The sequence below is a fragment of the Rhinolophus sinicus genome, chromosome 14 (genome assembly GCF_057876585.1).
Source record: "Rhinolophus sinicus isolate RSI-liver-muscle chromosome 14, RSI-T2T, whole genome shotgun sequence".
NCBI classification, from domain to species: domain Eukaryota; kingdom Metazoa; phylum Chordata; class Mammalia; order Chiroptera; family Rhinolophidae; genus Rhinolophus; species Rhinolophus sinicus.
Genome location: NC_142514.1, coordinates 129,992,254 through 130,011,613, shown reverse-complemented (window position 1 = coordinate 130,011,613; position 19,360 = coordinate 129,992,254). Strand labels below are relative to the sequence as shown.

General features: G+C 36.8%; 1 long non-coding RNA gene and 1 other non-coding gene across 2 annotated transcripts in view; both read left to right on the top strand.

Moving 5' to 3' along the window:
• The window catches only part of LOC109451365 (uncharacterized), a 63,654-nt gene extending 55,910 nt beyond the window's left edge, over positions 1-7,744 (top strand). Inside the window, exon 4 of the long non-coding RNA XR_012497450.2 lies at positions 3,801-7,744. This is a non-coding gene — a long non-coding RNA (uncharacterized LOC109451365). The remainder of the gene's footprint in view (positions 1-3,800) is intronic.
• Positions 7,745-18,922: 11,178 nt separating this feature from the next.
• On the top strand, positions 18,923-19,121 carry LOC141572529 (small nucleolar RNA SNORA73 family). Its single transcript, XR_012497854.2, has one exon. It is a non-coding gene; the product is annotated as a small nucleolar RNA SNORA73 family (small nucleolar RNA).
• The last annotated feature ends 239 nt before the right edge of the window (positions 19,122-19,360 follow it).

The window sequence follows — 19,360 nt, the reverse complement described above, 5'->3', positions numbered from 1 at the left end:
GAAAAAAGGAAAAAACCTATATACACGTAAATATAAAATAGCTCACAACTTAATCAGGAAACTACAAGTAATTCACTCCAGATCTTAAACACCTGCAGCTTATCAATATTCATAAATACAAAGCTCTGCTCCCAAGCAAAGGTGTACCAACTCTTTCAGACATGTCAGGAGTTGGTGGTCAGGTGAGGTCATTTTAGTCCAAGTCACGTGACCATTGGGTTATTCCTTAACCCATTTAATTCCTTGATTTGCAGGATGGCAAACTCAAATGCCTCATGAGTGAAGCTGGCAGGGCAGGGACTGAGGTGAAGAGTGAAGTGTGAGGTGAACTCTGCTCTACAGCGCGGAGCAGCGCAAGGCACCAGCTGATTTTATTTATGTAGCCTCTGTGCTGCCATGCCTTTCCTCTCTCAAGACAAACCAAACACCTCCTTCAATTTTGAAATGTTGATACCTAATTCAAATTTTTAAAGTTTTATGCCAGCCAAACAAAATTTAGGTAGGCTAAATGCAGTCTACTGACCACTACTTTGCAAACTTTGTGATCTTTGTATACTTCATATATTTGCTTTTAATTTTCAGTGTTTTACAAAAATTACAAATGTTATTAACCCTCATGTTCAGTAAGAACAAAGGCAGCTAGAGTGTTAACAGTGCTACTAGCAAGAGACATACGACTAGTATTGAAACAAAAACAGAAGTAATAAAAAAACTGCCAATGACCAATATAATACTTATGGGATAAACTGTTCAGTAATAACGACAATTCTGAAGAACAAAGACCCAGTCGTGCATATATCTATGCCATCAACAATAATGAGCGAGAATAATGAACATTGATAGTCAGAATGAAAAGCTTTAAGAGTGTAAATGTAAGAAACGTACAGAATTTTTATAAGTTTATTTGAGCCAAACTGACAACATATGCTGGGATGCAAGATCTCAAATGCTCTGAAGAAGGACAGTTTTGCAGCTTTTTTTATGCATTTGAAATCAAGGAGGGCACTAAGGAAGATTACATGGAGGTGGGAGAAAGCAAGGTGGGGATTAGATTACAGAATAGTTAAGAAGATGTGCTCTCTTTAGGGTGCTTATTTATTTCAAAGGTGTGTTAACCTAGATGCTCAGAAACAATGGACAGGGCTTGCTTAAGGCAAAGATAAAATTTTTAGGAAAGTGGTATGCCTGGGGCGTGACTACCTACCATGACCTGCCCAGTTAGGAATTTATGATCAGATCACCCAGTGAGACTGTTTTCCACAGAAACCCTGTTTTCATCCACAGTAGCTGAAGGAGGGAGATCAGTGTCAGATGCCTGTGTAAATAAAGTTAATTCTGGACAAAGACAAGCATTTGTTTAGCAACTCAAAGGCTGGACCTGTTGAAAATGCTGCTCCTGAAACTTTTGACACAGCCACAGTTAACTTGCATAGTTCAAAGACATTGTAACAGCCAAGAAGTTTTCTATACTTATAGGCATCACCACGGAGAGGAATTACCTACCTCAACATATGTTCAATGTAGTGGAAACTGGTCTATAAGAAAAGATAGCTGATAGATTGTGCAGAAAGTAGAAGAAAAGAGCATGTCGGGTTTGTGATTTTAAAGACTAATTGATTTTTAAGCAATAATTATAAATGTTTAAAAATTCAAATCATGTAAAAAGCTACATAGTAGCAAACAAGTCTTCCTTCCCGTCTAGACCCTCAGTTCTCCCTAGAGGTGACCCTGATGGGGAAACTGACCTTCAAATGGTTCCCTGCCACGTGGAACTGAGCTAAAATGGTGGCCGGAGGGGAGAGAGAAGTCCCCAGCCTAAGCCCCAGCCCACTTACGCATAGCCTCCTCCAAGGTACACCTTGAGCCAATCACCAGATGACATCTACCCCTTCCCTGACTCAAGGAAGTCCCCAACCCATAAAAGCCTGCTCGAAACCTTGCTAGGGGCTCAGTCTTTTGGGAAGGATCCCGCTGAGCCTGCCGGTGTAATAAAGCTGTGTTCTCCCTGATCTCTGCATGCCGCTTGAGTTTCTCGGTCCGTGCCGTTTTTCTGCAAGAACCCTATTAAGAGTTTCTTATGTTTTCTTTCATACAATAAGTGTGTATTATACGCTGAATTCTACAACTTGTATTCCCATTTAATGTATTTTGGAGATTCATGTAGATACCCCTTATTCATTTTTAAGGCAACCTATAAAAATATACCGTAATTTATATAATCAATACTCCATTGATGGGTTTATATTGTAGTCTTTTCCTATTATAAACAATAAGTCTGTCTGATTTGAAATCTTCAAAGAATCTATTAGGTGGCACTGCATCCTAGGCCTGCAAACTTAAACATCAATAGATGTCCTTTTAGTCTTGGGGACAAATAAACCTAAAAACAGCCACTTGGAAATAAATATGTTTATAAGTGAAGAAGAATCTGTGCCTGGAAAGGGTCAATGTGGCAGAAACACCAGCAAGGAAACTCAATTCAAAATGATGGAGATTATAGAGGGCCTCCTGTGATAACCTAAGGAATTGGACCTCCTGAAAGTTATGCAGAGCCACTGACTGGTTTTAAGCAGAATGACAATGACATGATTATAGTTATGTTTTTACTGTAACAACAATGAAGAGAAGAGATAAGAAGGCAACCAGAAAAGAGGTGGAAAGACCAGAGGGACTATTCAAGTAATCCAGGAAATCATTTATGAGGATTTTAACTAAGCAATGGCAGTGAGAATGAACAGGAAGGGATAGGATATTAGAGAACTATTAAGAGAGTAAAATCAGTACTTCAGATTGATTGGGTAGGGGCGCAATTGAATGAGCTGAATCTAAGATAGATAGCAAGTTTGGGGCTTGGCCCACTCATTGAATGGTGGTATTAGTCACCAAAATAAGATGGAGCAAGTACGGGGAGAAAAATGATTAGCTGAGTTTTGAACATTTGACCTTGACCTTCTGGGGCATGTAGGTGGTTATATCATATAGGCAGCATAATATACAGGTCTGAAGCTCAACAGCAGACATCAGCATATATTTAATAGTTGGAGCTATGAGCATGAAATAGGTCACCTGAATACATATTCATTGATATGGGAACAAAAGGAAGAAATGCAGAACCCTAAGAAAAGTGATAGGTGGAGGCAAAGGAGCCCAAAAAAGATGTAAAGAAAAGACTTTTCATGAACATTGGAAGATTTTTACTGTCATAACAAAGAATTCAAGTAATTTTATCTTATTTGAAACCCACGACAGCCCCAAGGTATTTAAGGTAGATGTTACTATGAGCGTCCCATTTTATAAGCAACTTAAGCTCATTTAGATGACTAGCCCAAGATTTCACAGCATTTATTAAACATCAGAGCTGGAATTTTAACCCAAGTCTTCCCCACATTTCAGAGATCTTCCTCCCACCAGGCTGGCTCCAAATTTCTCATGGTTTGTAGATACACAGACTAGCAAAACCAGGAAAGCAGAAGTAGGAAAGAGATGATACTAACACAATATCAACCTCCCTCAATACACCTTATTCCCCAGCTTTTTACACAGCAAGAAACTAAGGTTCGGAGAAGTTTAAAAAACACCTTCCCTTAAAATTCCAATCCTTACCAAAACTTACCCAAAACTCCAATCCCTTCCGTTAGCACTCATTACAGGCAGAGACTTAACTCTTTGTTTGCATAAGGATACTTGTGCTCAGAACTTCCATAATGAAGGCATCAAACACTAAGTGGTATCTTTTCTGTACTGTGATCATTAAAGAGAAAACTGGAACTTCATTTTTTTTTTTTTTTTTTTTTTTTAAGGAGGGTGCAGCTCACTGGCCCACGCAGGGATCGAACCCCCAACCTTGGTGTTATCAGCACTACGCTCTAACCAACTGAGCTAACTGGATACCCTATGGGACTTCTTAAGGCCTTGCTCTACCCAACACAGTGTTCTTTATTTTATGCAAATGTACTGGCTGTGGCAGATGGTCCATGTAGTTTTCACAAGTATGACATGAATGAGTGTTAGAAATAAGTAGATCATCTCCTTATAAAGATATTAGCCAAACATTATTATTATGGGCCTGCAAAAGCTTAGAAATATTTTTACTATAATCCATCTCGTGATAGTGAAACCTGTTTTACCGGAATTTGACCTGAAAAAATGAAATTTGGTCATCAAGTTTCAACACAAATCTTGTTGAAAGAGTACATTTATCCTGCTGACATGAACAAGGATTTAATAAAAAATTGATATGTATGCTATAAAACCAAGTTATATAAGTGTGTTGCATTTAGATAGATTCCAAACGCAAGTTTGAACGTGATGATTTCAAGGTCCCTCCCCATTCCCTCTCCTAAGGAAACAGAGATGGATATAAACCTGTATGTGCATTTATATGAAAAGATCAGAAACAATTTAAATGCCGAACAATTTGGTTAAATAAATTGTGGATATCCTTATGATATAATATTATGCAGCCATTAAAATGAAGTTTTAGGAAAACAAAGGAAAATATTTACCATATGCTGATGTAAAAATTGCTTATAAAACTATAACTGGTATTAGTTATATTTTCCAAATACGAATATATTCATGTGTGTGTGTGCACAGAAAAAAACTAGAACAGAAGACTCAAATATTAATAGAAGTTATCTCTGGGTAGTAGGATTATAGGAGAGTTTTCTTCTTTGTGGTTTTCTTGTATTTTCCAAATTATCCAAAATGTACACATGTTACTTTCATTATTTGAAATAAATTACATTTTTAACAAGAAAGACCAAAAGGTAGTCTACCTCTTCCTATTTTGTAGCTCCTTTTGACAAAGAAGTTTCACCAAATTCCCCCAAGGACTACAACAGAAAGCTATTTTCGTGATGCCAACTGTGCCAACTCAAAACATTACTCACAGAACTTGTATCTAGACCCAAAGAAAAGATTCACTTCCCACCCTGTCTGGGGCACACTCACTAGTAACTACATGGAGTCTTCTTACATCTTTTTTTATTCAAAGGTTTTTAATTAGGGTATCCCTTGGACCTCACAAGCAAAGCCAAAGCCTTGGCCAACTTTTCAAATATACTAGGTGGCTATGTGCAAACAGGATTATTGATGGCCTGCAGTATTATGCCAGAGTTTCTGAGACAGGCAAATAAAATAGGTCCTGTTTGGAGATAGAACAGCATATCAGTTAGGACCACAGACTGTCGTCTAACAGACCCTAAGAGTAGCTAGACTCCTAACACTGAAATGTATGAATTGTATGATCTTGGTACATTACTTACTTTCTTTGTCTCTCAATTTCCTCATCTGTCAATACGATCGCAATAGTCACTACCTTATAATATGTCTATGATAATTAAAAATTATAATGCATGTTATGTACTTAACACAAGGTCTGGCACATAGTACGTCATTAATAAATGCAAGCTACAATGTTACTATGATAAATACAATAAAGAGATAAAAATAAGTGTTATGGGAGATCGAAAAAGGGCACAATTACTCCTGGTTGAGAAGATTACAAAAGGCTTTGTAGAAGGAGAAAACTTAGATATCTGAGATGAGAGATAGAGGCATTTCAGATGATGGCAACATCAGTGCAGAGAGGTGAGGAAGCCACAACAGAGTTAAACAATTTTCCTGGAGCATCACATATACAAGTCTTGAGGAGACAAGAATGCCAGGTAAAGAAGCTTAGACTTATCTTGTGGATAGTAAAGACATGTTTCTTCTATTTATCATAATTTTATCCCCAAATGATTTTTGCAATATCACACAGGAATCTCTTTTTGCAATTCACCTGAGCATTTGTAGGAGTACCTCGTCTGCCCATCCTCATGACCCTTTACATGCTCTAGTTAAAACCAAGTTTTAGCTATTGGTAAGTCAAAGAGTCTCCTGGCCAAAACATAAAATAGTCTCTTGGGGCAGAGGATGAAACTAGGAATAACAGGAGGGAAAACATGATCCTTTCTTTTTATAGATATACAGACACTTTAAGGCATCAGGGGATATGAAAGTTGCAAGGTTATATTTGGTCTTGGTAAGGAGGGTCATCTCTGAGATGAACGTTTAAAGGACATAAAAATATATGTAGAAAAGAACAAAAGTTCAGGATTGATAATACCTGATTTCAAGAATTACTATAAAGCTACAGTAATGAAGATACTATTGTATTGGTAAAAGGATAGACATACAGATGAATGAAATAGAATGAAACCCAGAGGTAGAACCACACATATGTGGTCAGTTGATTTTTGACACAAGAGTCAAGGCATTCAATGGAGTAGGAAAGCTTTTCCAACAAATGGTGCTAGAACCACTAGATACACACATGGAAAAAAAATTAAACCTAATCCTTATTTCATGTGATATATAAAAAATAACTCAAAATGTCAGATAGATTTAAATGTAAAAGCTAAACTATAAAAATTTTAGAAGAAAAATTTTTGTGACCATGGGGTAGGATTTCTCAGACTGAAAAGAAAAAAGAAATTTCTTTAAAGTTGACCATTTGAACTTCATCAAAATTAAAAACTTTTGTTATTTAACAGACATCGTTAAGAAAGTGAAAAGACAGCCATAGACTACAGAAAACATTTTATATATATCAATCGAAGGACTTGTATTCAGAACATATAAAGAACTCTTACAACGCAATCAAAGAAAGGCAAACAATCCAAAGGAAAAAAAATGGACTAAAGACTTGGACAGACACTTCACCAAAGAAAATATATCGATAATCAATAAGTGTTCAACATCATTAGTCATCAGGGAAATGCACATTAAAATCATAATAAGATACTATTACATAGCCACCAACATGGCTAAAATTAAAAGGACTGACAATATCAAGTGCTGGGAAGGATGCAGAACAAGTTGAATTCTCATGCATTGCTGGTGGTAATAAAAATATGGCACAACCACTTTGAAAATGGTTTGATAGCTTCTTATAAAGTTAAATATATATTAGCCCTATAATCCAGAATTCCACTCCTAGACATTTACCCAAGACAAATTTAAACATGTCCACACAAAGACTTCTCCATGAATGTTCAAAGCAGCTTTATTCATAACAGCCCCAAACTGTAAACAACCCAATTATCCATCAACAGGTAAAAGGGTAAACAAATTATTATATATCTATACAATGAAATACATACTCAGCTATACAAAGAACAAACTACCTATGCATGCAACATGCATGAATCTCAAGAAGTATGTATGTATAAAAGAGTACATACTGTGTGATTTCATTTATATAAAATTCTAGAAAATGGAAACTAATCTATAGTGATAGGAAGCAAATCAGTGTTTGCTTGAGATGGGTGTGGAGGGGGAACACGTCTGCCAAGGGGCACTTAGGGAACTTGTGGAATGTTTGAAATGTTCTGTATCTTGGTGGCAGGGGTTACACTAATGTCAAAACTCATTGAACTGTAAACTTTAAACGAATGCAGTTTATTGTGTATAAATTATACCTCAATAAAGTGTGAGAGAAACTATGTATGCTAGGTGCAATGCTATGGACTTGTGAAACACACAGATGATAAAATTATTATTGTTCCTTAGGCTTCACAATGGAAAATAACATGTGCATAGTTTTCAGTAAAGATAGAAGTTTATTTTCTTTATGCTGCTCCCTTCTATTCACCTACCCAACACATATTTATTGAGCTCCTATTCTATGCCAGGCATTGGGCTCAATATTAGGAGCACAAAGGCAGGCAAACAAACTTCACAAGGTCTCTGACCTTACAGAGCCTACATTTCAGTGGGGGAGATAGCAATGCCAACTGCAATCTATGATGATGATTTCTGTGATGAAGAGAATATAGGGTGTCGATGAATTTCATTTATGTGGTTGACAATCGCTTCCTGGAGCAAAAAACATCTAAGCTCATATCTAAAGAGTGAGTTTTCATTAACCAAAATAAAGCTAATTGTCATCCCAGAAACGCTCCCTTTCAGTATGAATGGTGATGTACAATATCTTCATGTATACTGTTTTGGATGAATGCTTCCCCAACTAGTCAGCTTTCCAAAAAGTTTTTCAAAATTGGGAGGTAATTTATTCATGCTTTTAGTTTAATACCCAAAACTCACACGTGTGAGTTTTTGATATAACTGAAATCCTCACCCAACTTTGTACATTATAATTTGTCATACTATTCGAAGCTTATATTTTAAACCTTATTTTAGGTAGCATAATTATAGATTTACACATTATTTACAGCAAAATGGTCTGATAAAATTAACTGTGCTGAAAATCAGGGGGAAAAAAGAGGGAAAGTAATAGTCTACATATAAGATATGGTAAAAAGTAACCTTAGTGAATCTATTTCCTCCTCTAAAAGAGAGTACAGGGTAATTCTTAATGTAGAGTGTCACCTCCACCCTAGAGAGTTTGGAAATCTACAGGATGGTTTTGTGGTTGTCACAGTGAATTGGAGAGCTATTTGCAGTCAGGCGTTAGGACCAGGGATGCTAAATGCCCTGCAATACTCAGGACAATTCCCAACATACGAAAATTACTCTGCCTCTAGTGCTAATAGCATCACCACTGACAAATACCATTATATGGTCTCCAGTGACCTTTTCAGCTCTAAAAGTTTGTCAGTGAATTCTATTCATTCATTTGAACTGGCATTGCTAAGTATTCTAAATGTCAAATTTAATAAGCAGACAATATCAGCCCACTAGGCATCTATGATGATTAATCTTATGTGTCAACTTGGCTGGGCCATGGTGATCAGATATATGGGCAAATATTATTCTGAATGTGTATGTGAGGGTGTTTTGGATGAGATTAACATTTAAATCAGTAGATTTTGAGTAAAGTAGAATTGCCCACCATAATGTGGGTGAGCCTTATCCAATCAGTGGAAAGCCTGAGTAGAACAAAAGATTGACCTTCCCCAAGCAAGAGAAATTCTGCCAGCAAATAGACTTCAGATTTTGAACGTTCCAGACTCCATAACTGAGGAACCAAGTCCTTAAGAGAAATACCTCTCTCTCTCTCCATATATGTATATACTCGTGTGTGTATACATACATACTATACACACACACACACACACACACACACACACACACACACACACATACAAAAAACAAAACAAAAGCTGTTCTGTGTTTCTGAAGAATACTGACTAATACAATATGCCTGCCTATTCTTGGCCTTAAGATTAGAAAACATGGGATAGAGAAACGCGATTAATGAATGTTATCACATTTACCCTGGATATGGATAGCCGTGGTCTCATTAAGTACACACCTTAAATCTTAAGCATTTCAAGTATTTGAGTTTTAGAATGTCCCTGAGCATTTTGTTGAACACGTTTTCTTCTGCACTTTTAAACTCATGTGCAATTTAAGGAGTGTAATCCATATATTTCTGATGCATTTATACTTAACTCATCAAAATCTCTTTTCACGGTTGTCACTCTGAGCCTTCTGAATGCTTTAACTAGCTCTATTAAGTCTTTGATCTAAGAAACACAGGTCACCTTTTTCTCTCTCAAAGAAATAAATAAAGAATCTAAGTTAGAGTAAATTTAAAATGTACAATTACTAATTTAATTCCTTACTCCCCCTTTTTAAAACATATTTATTTATGAGACAAGTAAAGAGTTAGTAGGAGCGGGCTTGTGAGGTGGCAGGATGGGACAGGCAAAGAGTTAATGCTCAGCAGCAAGCTTGTAACATTAACCGCCTGGCTCTAACTCCCATGGCTAGCACTGCACCTGCAAGCTGACAAGCACCTTACATCCATCATACCGTGTTTCCACGAAAATAAGACCTAGCCAGACCATCAGCTCTAATGTGTCTTTTAGAGCCAAAATTAATATAAGATCCAGTCTTACTGTAATATAAGACAGGGTCTTATATAATATAAGACCCGGTATAATATAATATAATATAATATAATATAATATAATATAATATAATATAATATAATATAATACAATACAACACCGGGTCTTATATTAATTTTTGCTCCAAAAGACGCACTAGAGCTGACGGTCCGGCTAAGTCTTATTTTCGGGAAAACACGGTAGGTGGGAACAGAACAGTTCCCAATCGCAACAGCAACCCCCTGCACACTAACAAACAAACACCCATCACAGATGGGAGCAGAACAGTTCCCAATTGCAACAACAACCCCCTTGCAAGCTGGCATCCATCATAGACGAGAACAGCACAGTTCCCAGGAGAAGACAATTATAACAGCAGCCCCCTGCAAGCTGACAAGCACAAGCACCCTACCTCCTGCATGGAAAAATATAAAACCCCTGCACTCCTCAGCAGTGCAACTTGTTCCTCATTGGAGTCTGTCTTGGCTAAACTCCATTTGCCAGTATCTCTCTTACCTCTCTGTCTCTGCGGCTCTCTCTCTCCGACTGCCCTGGCAAAACTCCTGCCAGTTCCAAATAGAACTCTCTCTCTCCTTCTTTGACTTTCAATAAATCTTTGTTTACTCTTGTAGACTCTCATAAATTCTTTTTACATTCTGCGAACGACCAGAGGTTAATTTTACAGTGAGACATTTATTTTTACTTATCACATCTTCATTTGTAAAATAAAAAACAAACAAACAAAAAAAACTGTCTGGTATCTGAAATCTATTCAAAATTCTCTCAGACATATTTTAAAAACATCTACATATCTTCAAACCAAAAGCAGCAAGTAATTTTTGCATAAAGTAAGTATATTTATTTTCTTGCCTTGGTAAGATGTACTGATGGGGGATTAGTGTCAATGTCATTGGATCCAAATGCAGCCTTTTTAGAGGCTGTTTCTTTTGTTTTTGTTTCCCCATGAGTGCCTCATATTGTTTTACAAAGTCCATGTAATGTAATATATGTAATTACCCTTTCGACATAAAAACCTCCCTGACGTTGCCTTATTCCAACAAAAACAGCACTATCCAATCCAACTGACTAATACTCCAGAGACATCACACAACAACAAACCAATATGAGCACAGGAAAAAGGAAAACCAAATATTGACCAAGAAATTAGAAATGCAATTTTGCACTTTTAAGGGGCTAACCTCATAGTTCTAAATTAAACATCAGGACTATATGGGCGCTGACTTTTAACTTATATGTAGGAGTAAATTTCTTCTTTTTTTTTTACCTAACCAAATTTTTCTTTATTAGTTTCAGGTGTACAAAACAGTGTACTAGCTAGACATTTCACCCCTCACATGGTGATAACTATGGGGAGTAAATCTATTGGGGAGTAAATTTCTTATTGCTGAATAACAATCTTTCAGACAATTTAAAGATTACAAATGTTTAAAAAAACAAAACAAACAAACAAAAAAACTCCTGTTTCTCTGGCGTTGATAGCCTAAGTCTTATTTCAGAATTGCGAAGTTACCGATAATATTCCAGACCCTAAGATAATGACAGTTAATTAACCTGTCAATAATTGTAGTCTATTTTTCAGAGAATTAAGAGCATAATACGAACCATGCATCTGACAAAACTTTGCCTTCGAACAATAGCAGATTTAATGCTTAAAATCAACTTAGATACAGAGATGTTCTTTTCACGGAATGAATGAGAATGGCCTATTTATTACAAAATAAATTATCTGATTGCTTTTTAAATTCAAATAATCTTTTTTTTTGCCTCAACCCAAAAGTCATGCATGCTTACTACCAAAAATACAGAGAGGCAGAAAGAAAGAAATAAGGAATATACTCAGGTCTACCCATCCAGAGATAAATATGTTGACAACTCACTATAAAGCCATATGGTACAGAGCTGAGAACTGTGTGCATTCAAACTAAGCTCCACCGCTTACCACCTCTATGACTTTGAACTAGTAATTTAACATCTCTATCTCAGCTTTCTCATCTGTAAAATACAGGTGCAAGGATGTCATGAAGATTAAGTTAGATAAATTGCTCAATGTGGTTGGCATAGAGTCTTCAATGAATGTTAATTCTTAGTTCAACTTTCCAGATTCTTTTTTATTAGTGTTTTTCAAATAGGGCATTGCTGGTTTTGATCTACATTTGAAAAGTTTCTGAGAATCTCAGAAAATAATCATGTAATCAAAATATATTATTTGCATACTTTAAAAAACAAACCTGTAGAAGAGGAAAATAGTGGATAATATTATTATTCCTAGAATTAAGACTGGTGATTTTAAAACAAGAGCAATGTTTCATTTCAAAAACCAAAATAAATTTATCATTCAACAATTTTTCAGGCACAAATAAATGCCTTAAGCTCTTCCACACGTATTGTTTCACTTAATGCTCACACAAACCTCTTCTGGAAGGACAAGACATTGGAATTGTGGACAAAAAAAGAGTCCTAAGCAAAGTAACTTCATAGAGTGATCTGATCATAAATTCCTAACTGGGCAGGTCATGGTGAGTAGTCATACCCCAGGCACACAATATACTTCTTTAGTAAAAGTTGCCTTACACAAATCCTGTCCATTGTTTCTGGGCAGCCTCCATGTTTCCCTGAAAATAAGACCTAGCCAGACAATCAGCTCTAATGCGTCTTTTGGAGCAAAAATTAATATAAGGCCTGGTCTTATTTTACTATACGGCCCCGTCTTATAGTTATTCTTCTATTAATTTTTGCTCCAAAAGGAGCATTAGAGTTGATTGTCTGGCTAGGTCTTATTTTCGGGGAAACACGGTAGTGTTAACACAACCTTTGAAAAGCCCCTTTTCAGATCTCTCCTTCTAAAGCCCTCATGAGAGGACATAATTTTGCTAACTATCCTGTAATCCGATCCTCACCTTGCTTTCTTCCACCTTTTTGTAATCTTCCTTACATTCCCTCCTTAATTCCAAATGCATAAAAGCTGCAAACTGTCATTTCTTGGAAGCATTTTTCTGTCTGTTGAGATCTTGCTTCCAAGTGGATCCTCTGTTTGGCTCAAAAAAATTTTCAGAAAAATTCTCAGGAGGTTTGGACATTCTTATGTAGATATTATAGAATTGTCTCCATTAAAAACAAACAAACAGCAAAACTCTTCTCTTAGATTAATCTTGAAGACCATATTTGGATTTAGGAAAAAGTAAATTTGCATTTATCCTTGAAGACCATATTTGGATTTGGGAAAAAGTAAAATTACATCAAGTCTATTTACTCAACACTAAAAGTTAAAAATTTCACCTGTTTCTATTTTCCCTATCTGAGATAATTATCCAGAAATTTGGCCCAGCTATAAACCCAAGTCATCCTATGCCTCTCTTGCTTCAACCCTCACATACCATGTCTTGTTGATATTATTTCTGAAATACCTCTGGAAACAACCCCTTACTTTCCACCTTTGTTGGCACTGCATTAGTTCAGATCTGCGATGTCGCAACAGCTTTGAAACTCATCTTGCTGTCTCTAGTCTTATGCCCTGATGTCTACCAAAGGAAAAACTCTTCTTTGGCCACCCATTACTTACAGACCAATGACATAAGGCTTTTCATGATCCATTCCCTTTCAGATTAGTAAGACACCTATTTACAAATCATATGCCAAAGTACTAAAGTTATGCTGTGGAATATACCTCTCCAATGACTAAAGTAACAAATGTCCACTCTTTAGCACACTTCCTTCCTATTACCAAGGAAACAAGAAAAGTTTACTAGCAATCAGAAGGCAGTTCTTGGTAAGCAAAGGCATTCCATAATCATAAAGGGAGATTTTATTGACTGAAATCTACAATACATTTCCATAAACTTTCCTTAATCCACAATAGAGTGTACTTTTTCTAGTGTTTGTAAGACAGCATTTGCATCCACTGGATTGTCTCTGCTTCTCAGACTCTACTAGGGAAACACTGACTAATCAATCTAATTCCCACCTCTTCATGAAGACTTCTCAGCTTTCCACCCAGTTAAAATTATTTACTTCCCTACCCATCCTGTCCTAGTACCACATTCTGTGTTGAATATTTCTCTTACAGGAGTTATTAGTATTTCTAGCACTGAAATTATTTATGAAGGTTGCCTTCTTCTAGAAGCTTCAAGTGTTAGTGATCAAAAGGACCAGCAGTTGCATCAACTAGATCTGAATTTGAGTTCTGCTTCTGCCACTGACTCTGTTGTAGGGCCTTTGTCTAGTCCCTTCACCTCTCTGAGCTACAGTTCCCTCATCTGTAAACATGTGGATAATATGGGATCCGCTTCATGGAGTTAGAGAAGATTAAATGACATGCTGTATGGGAAGCCCTTTGCACAGTGTTAGACACAATAAAACTCTCTCAATAAAGTACATCTTACTGACCACCTTTGCATTCAGCTTGGCAGTAAGGAATCCTGTATGTAAGATGGGATCCATTATACAGTCTTGCTTTTCTTCTTAAGAGCAAGTATTTTATCCAGTTTGGAAAACAAGAGCATTTTCGCTTTTTAAATGACTTTCTAGGACAACTAGAATCGCTCGTTTGGTTTACCCGTCTTCCCTTACCAGACTACAAGACACTAGAGGAGAGCCATGATGTTTTCATGATTTTTCAAATCCTCAGTAGCTATAACAGAAGTGCCTGGCACACAGCAGGTACTACTAAAATAATGTTTATTAAATGAATAAATTCATAAGACATTTCTGATTTTATCATCTAGGCCAGTGGTTCTCAAAGCTCAGCCAGGATAGCATTACCTTGAGTTGGTGAGAAATGCACATTGAATTGGTTAGAAATGCACACGCCACCTAGAATATCTGAGAATGGGACCCAGCGAACTGTGATTTAATGAGCTACCCAGATGATTCTTATGCCTGTTACACTTTGAGAACCACTGATTTAGACAGCATTTTTCTTTAAAAGTTAACACCATTTTTAAACCTCAAAAACATTATGCTGAGCAAAAGAAACCAGAGACAAAAGAGCATACACTGAATTATTCCATTTATTTGAAGTTCTAGAATAGGTGAAACTAATAAAATGTCAAAGAAACCAGAATAGTGGTTGCCTGGGGCGGGGAGAAGTTTGAATAGAAAAAGGCAAGGGGGAACTTTCTAAAGTGCTAGAAAGTTCTATCTGTATCTTGATGGGATATAGATTACCTGGGTGCATGCCTATGTCAAAACTTATCAAACTATGTACTTAGGACCTGTTCATTTCACTATTATAAATGAAATTCCAACAAAAAATTGAAATAAAATAAATGCCATTTTAATTCCTTCTGTGTTTTATCTAATTCTTTCTGTGCAAGAGATATATTTTTACATCATAATCTTAAGATGGTCTACAAGGTCCTGCATGATCTGACCTCTACTTTTCTAGCATTACCTGTTACCAAGCTCCTGTCACTTTTTCAGTCCTTTACCAGCACTAACCTTTCAGTTTCCCAATGGCATATATTCCTACTCTGTCCCAGAGCCTTTGCACGTGCTGTTACCACTCCCTGGAATGTTTCTCTTTCTCTTCCCTTCCACCTGGTTAACTCCCATTCTTCTTTTAGTTCTAATTCTTCTGTCTGTTCCTCAGGGAAACCCTCCCAAATCTCACTTGATTCTGTGTTCATGAAACTGTTTGTAGGGCTGCTATGTATGCTTGTGTAAGTTGTTCATCTAAACAAGGGTTCCTAGCTGAGGTGATAACAGCTGAAATCCAGCTTGTGCTGCACACACAAAGCCTTGCACATGGAGCAGGCCTGTGCCAACCTAGAAGAAGGGCTGCCTTTTTCTAATTCTTCAAAGGCATTGTCTGTGTGCCATACACTGCCTACTCTGGATTGTTTCTATGGGGGCACCTTTTAAAAAATAGTACAAAGATACAATGTTGGCAAGCAGCAGCCTGACCTTGTACTTCCCCATCATATTATAGTACTCACCACAGTTGTAATCGTATATTTATTTATGCGATTATTTGGTTAATGTTTGTTTCCCCCAGTGAACAGTAACCTATGAGTATATGACGATAGGAAACTGTCTGGTTTTGCTTATTATCAAGGATTTCCAGCACCTAGAACAGTGCCTGGCACATAGTGGGTACTCAGTAAACAATTATTAAATGCATGAGGCATTTGTAGTGCTGGAAGAATATTAAGTTTTTTGAAGGTACGAGGGACTGTGTCTAATTTTCCCTTTTTATCTCCTCCCGTCCCCTGCAGTTACCATACTGCTTTGCACATAAATGACATTCAGTAAATTCCTTCTGATTGATTTTAAAATGTTCAAAGAAGCCATATGATGTTCTGTTCATATGCTCGCAGATCCATAGAAAACTGGATCTGCGAGCATATGATTACACACTGCATGAGTGATGATGAACAGCTGCTATGAAGCCGAAAAGACAAAAAAATGTTGAGTGAATGAGAAATAGACTTCAACTGAAATGGGAAGGATTTAGCTTAGCTTTTGAAACTCATTTCCTGATATGAAGCTTAAAAGATACTAGAAGACAATACCGAGGTAGGCTGTGAATTTTCTTTTTCTTTATAAATAATTGATCTTTGAAAAATTTTCAAGGTAGAACAACCATTTATTTAAAGGCTAAAAGGCATTTCTGACTAGAGGGCTCAGCAGTCTATTAGATCCACTAAAAAAAAAAAAAGAACTAAAGAGTTTTTTTTTTTGGAGGGAGGGATAATTTTACAGAAAAGTTGCAGATAGTAGAGAGTTCTGTATACCCCTCACCCAGTTTCCCTCACTGTTAACATCTTACATTGTCATGGTACATTTGTCAAAATTAAGAAATTGAAATATATACGTAACTATTCACTAAGCTGCAGACTTTATGTGGATTTCCCGTTTCTCCAGTTATTTCCTCTTTCTGTCCCAAGCAAGACAGTTTTTATATGTCCTTCGATAGTGTATGAAAGATTACATGGTCTAAAGATCAAGCTCTGAGAGTAGAATTACATAAACCTAGAGCTAACTGGGTCCATCTTGAGGCAAAAGTACTTTGGTTTTCCAATCAATCACACTTAAATAAGATCCCTAGCTACTTTGAAGAGCTGTGGTTGGGGGCTAATTGGTTGATTACACTAAGCTATAGTTCACACGTTTGTGAAATGTGGGTAGTAATACCTCTCCAACTATGATGGCTCCCGAAATCCTTTACAGTAGGAGAATTCAGTGTTAAAAATTTACAATTTTTAATAGGTAACTAAGCTTTTGTGTTTATTAAATTAATATTATAAAGATAGCATGCTGATAGGAAACCTGCGGTATTTTACATATGGGAAATTAGTAACAAAGACTCTCTCCTTGAACAAACTTTAGTCAGGCTCCTCTGAGTTCTCCTCTCAACTAGGCGTTGTGCCTGAGTCTTATGCCTGCCTAGTCCAGATGTAGCAAGAATTCTGCTAAGTCAGTTTAAAGAATCTTTCCCTCTTGTTAACTGATCACCCTTGAAATCTGATCAAATTCCTCATACCCCACCCTCGACGTATCTGATCACCCTGGCGAGTTGGTTTAGGAAGAAGCCCCCTCTCCTTGATGTCTCTAGTAAGTTTCCACCCACCAATCCCTGCAGGGGAGGAAAGTTTCCCTTTACCCCCCGAGGTTTGATAGCTGGGTCTATGAAATAAACTGACAACAGGCAGGTTACCAGGAGGAAAGATATACAAATTTATTAATTTTTAATACTGCATGTGCAGGAGCATCACAGGGGGAGAAAGTGAATAGCCAAAAAAAAAAAAAAAAAAAAAGCAGTGAGATTTGAGAGCTCATATCATCAAAATAGGGGAAAGCAAGGGATGTATACCACTATATATATAAGGGAGAGTAAATGACATTTTGGAAAGATGAATGGGCCATTAGAATAACTGGGAGATATAATAATTTGTGACAAACTCTGGGTGTGGTATGGACTTCTAATCTCCTGTGATAAGAGTCAATTTTCCCTGTTTGATGAAACTCCTGGGGAGGAGATTTATGACAGTTGAGTTCCTTTTGGAGAGTCTGTCTTTAGGCAGATAAGGGGAGTTCAAAGCATACTTGTTTCTCAAGTACCTTCAGTTCAAAATAATCAATATACCAAGCAGCATATTGTGGTGGCACGGCCTGAACTCCTTCATCCCCCACTCTGCTCCTGGATTAAAAATCCTCGCCTTTCTGTATTCAGAGTTGAGCCCTATCTCTCTCACCGCAATAGTCTTGACACTTATTACAATAGTCCCTGGTAAAATTCCCTGCTGTTTTAGTAAGTGTCAGAATCATTTTTTTAACATTAGTAATAATGAATATTAACTGATTTCCATTTATGATCCCTGACTCATCAGAAAAATTTAAAAATATCCCTCCAAGTTTTAATAACAATAGTTAAAAATATTTTTGCTTTGCTACCGATAACATGCTTGCTGAAAGGCATTATCCTTCCATATGTGTCTTTTATCCAAATATTCAGCACTTTTCTAACTTTATGACTAGAAGTTGTCTCCTACTTCCCAGCTCCCACTGATCTCACACATTTTAATTTGGTTTGGAAATACTTTAGTTGATTATCCTTTATTTGTAGAGATATATTCACAAACATTCTTCTCAACAGACAAGGGGAGTATGTTTCTCTGCATGAAAACGTCATACAAAGGCACATTTTACTTTCTCAAAATTAAGAAACCATACCATACCTTACGAGTCTGACACCCTATCAGTCAGTCTCTCTCACCAACTGAGGAGTGATTAGCAGTGCCTGGCACATTAGAAGAGTTCAACAAATAACTGCAATTAACATTACTAAGACTTGAACTTTCATTTGTTTTAGCTTCCTTGTTTTTCTTGTCTTCATTGAAAAAACCTCTTATTCTGCCCTGCCTTTGCTTTACCTTCCTTTTCTTATTCTTAATTGAGCTCTCTTAGCTCCAAAAGGAAGAGTAACTTGCAATCTGCAGATATTTTCTCTATTAAGGCATCATGCAGGAGTAATTCAGTACCCTAGAATTTTATGGCTGGGGTACTCTATACTGGTTATCCTTTGGGTGATGTAATGAGGTCTAAACGAGAAAAATATATATTCAACTGGGTACCTCCAAGAGGTCACTCCCAGTGGCTCTGTCCAAGTGGCGTGGGGGAACATAGGGGTCTGCCCCATGATGTACAGTCCCTTTCCACAACGTTGGAGATGAAGCTGAGCTTTGAGTCGGCGACTGCATATTCCTACAGCTTCTCAGAGTCCTGTGGACAATGACAAGAGAAACCATGCGGGAAACATCTAGCATTTAAAAATAAATAAATAAATAGATAGATAAATAGATAAATAAAATTTAAAAAAAGAAAAAATATAATATCAAGTAGGTGCTCAAGAAATGTTAGGTCCCTTCCTGTCTTCTCATTTTTACAGATGAGGGCAATGAGGCCCCCCAGAATAGTCACAACGAAATTATAAAAAAAGGGAGCGGGATTCTTATTTGTCATTCTCCTTTTTCTGCTGTTCATTCGGTTTTGTGGTTTAA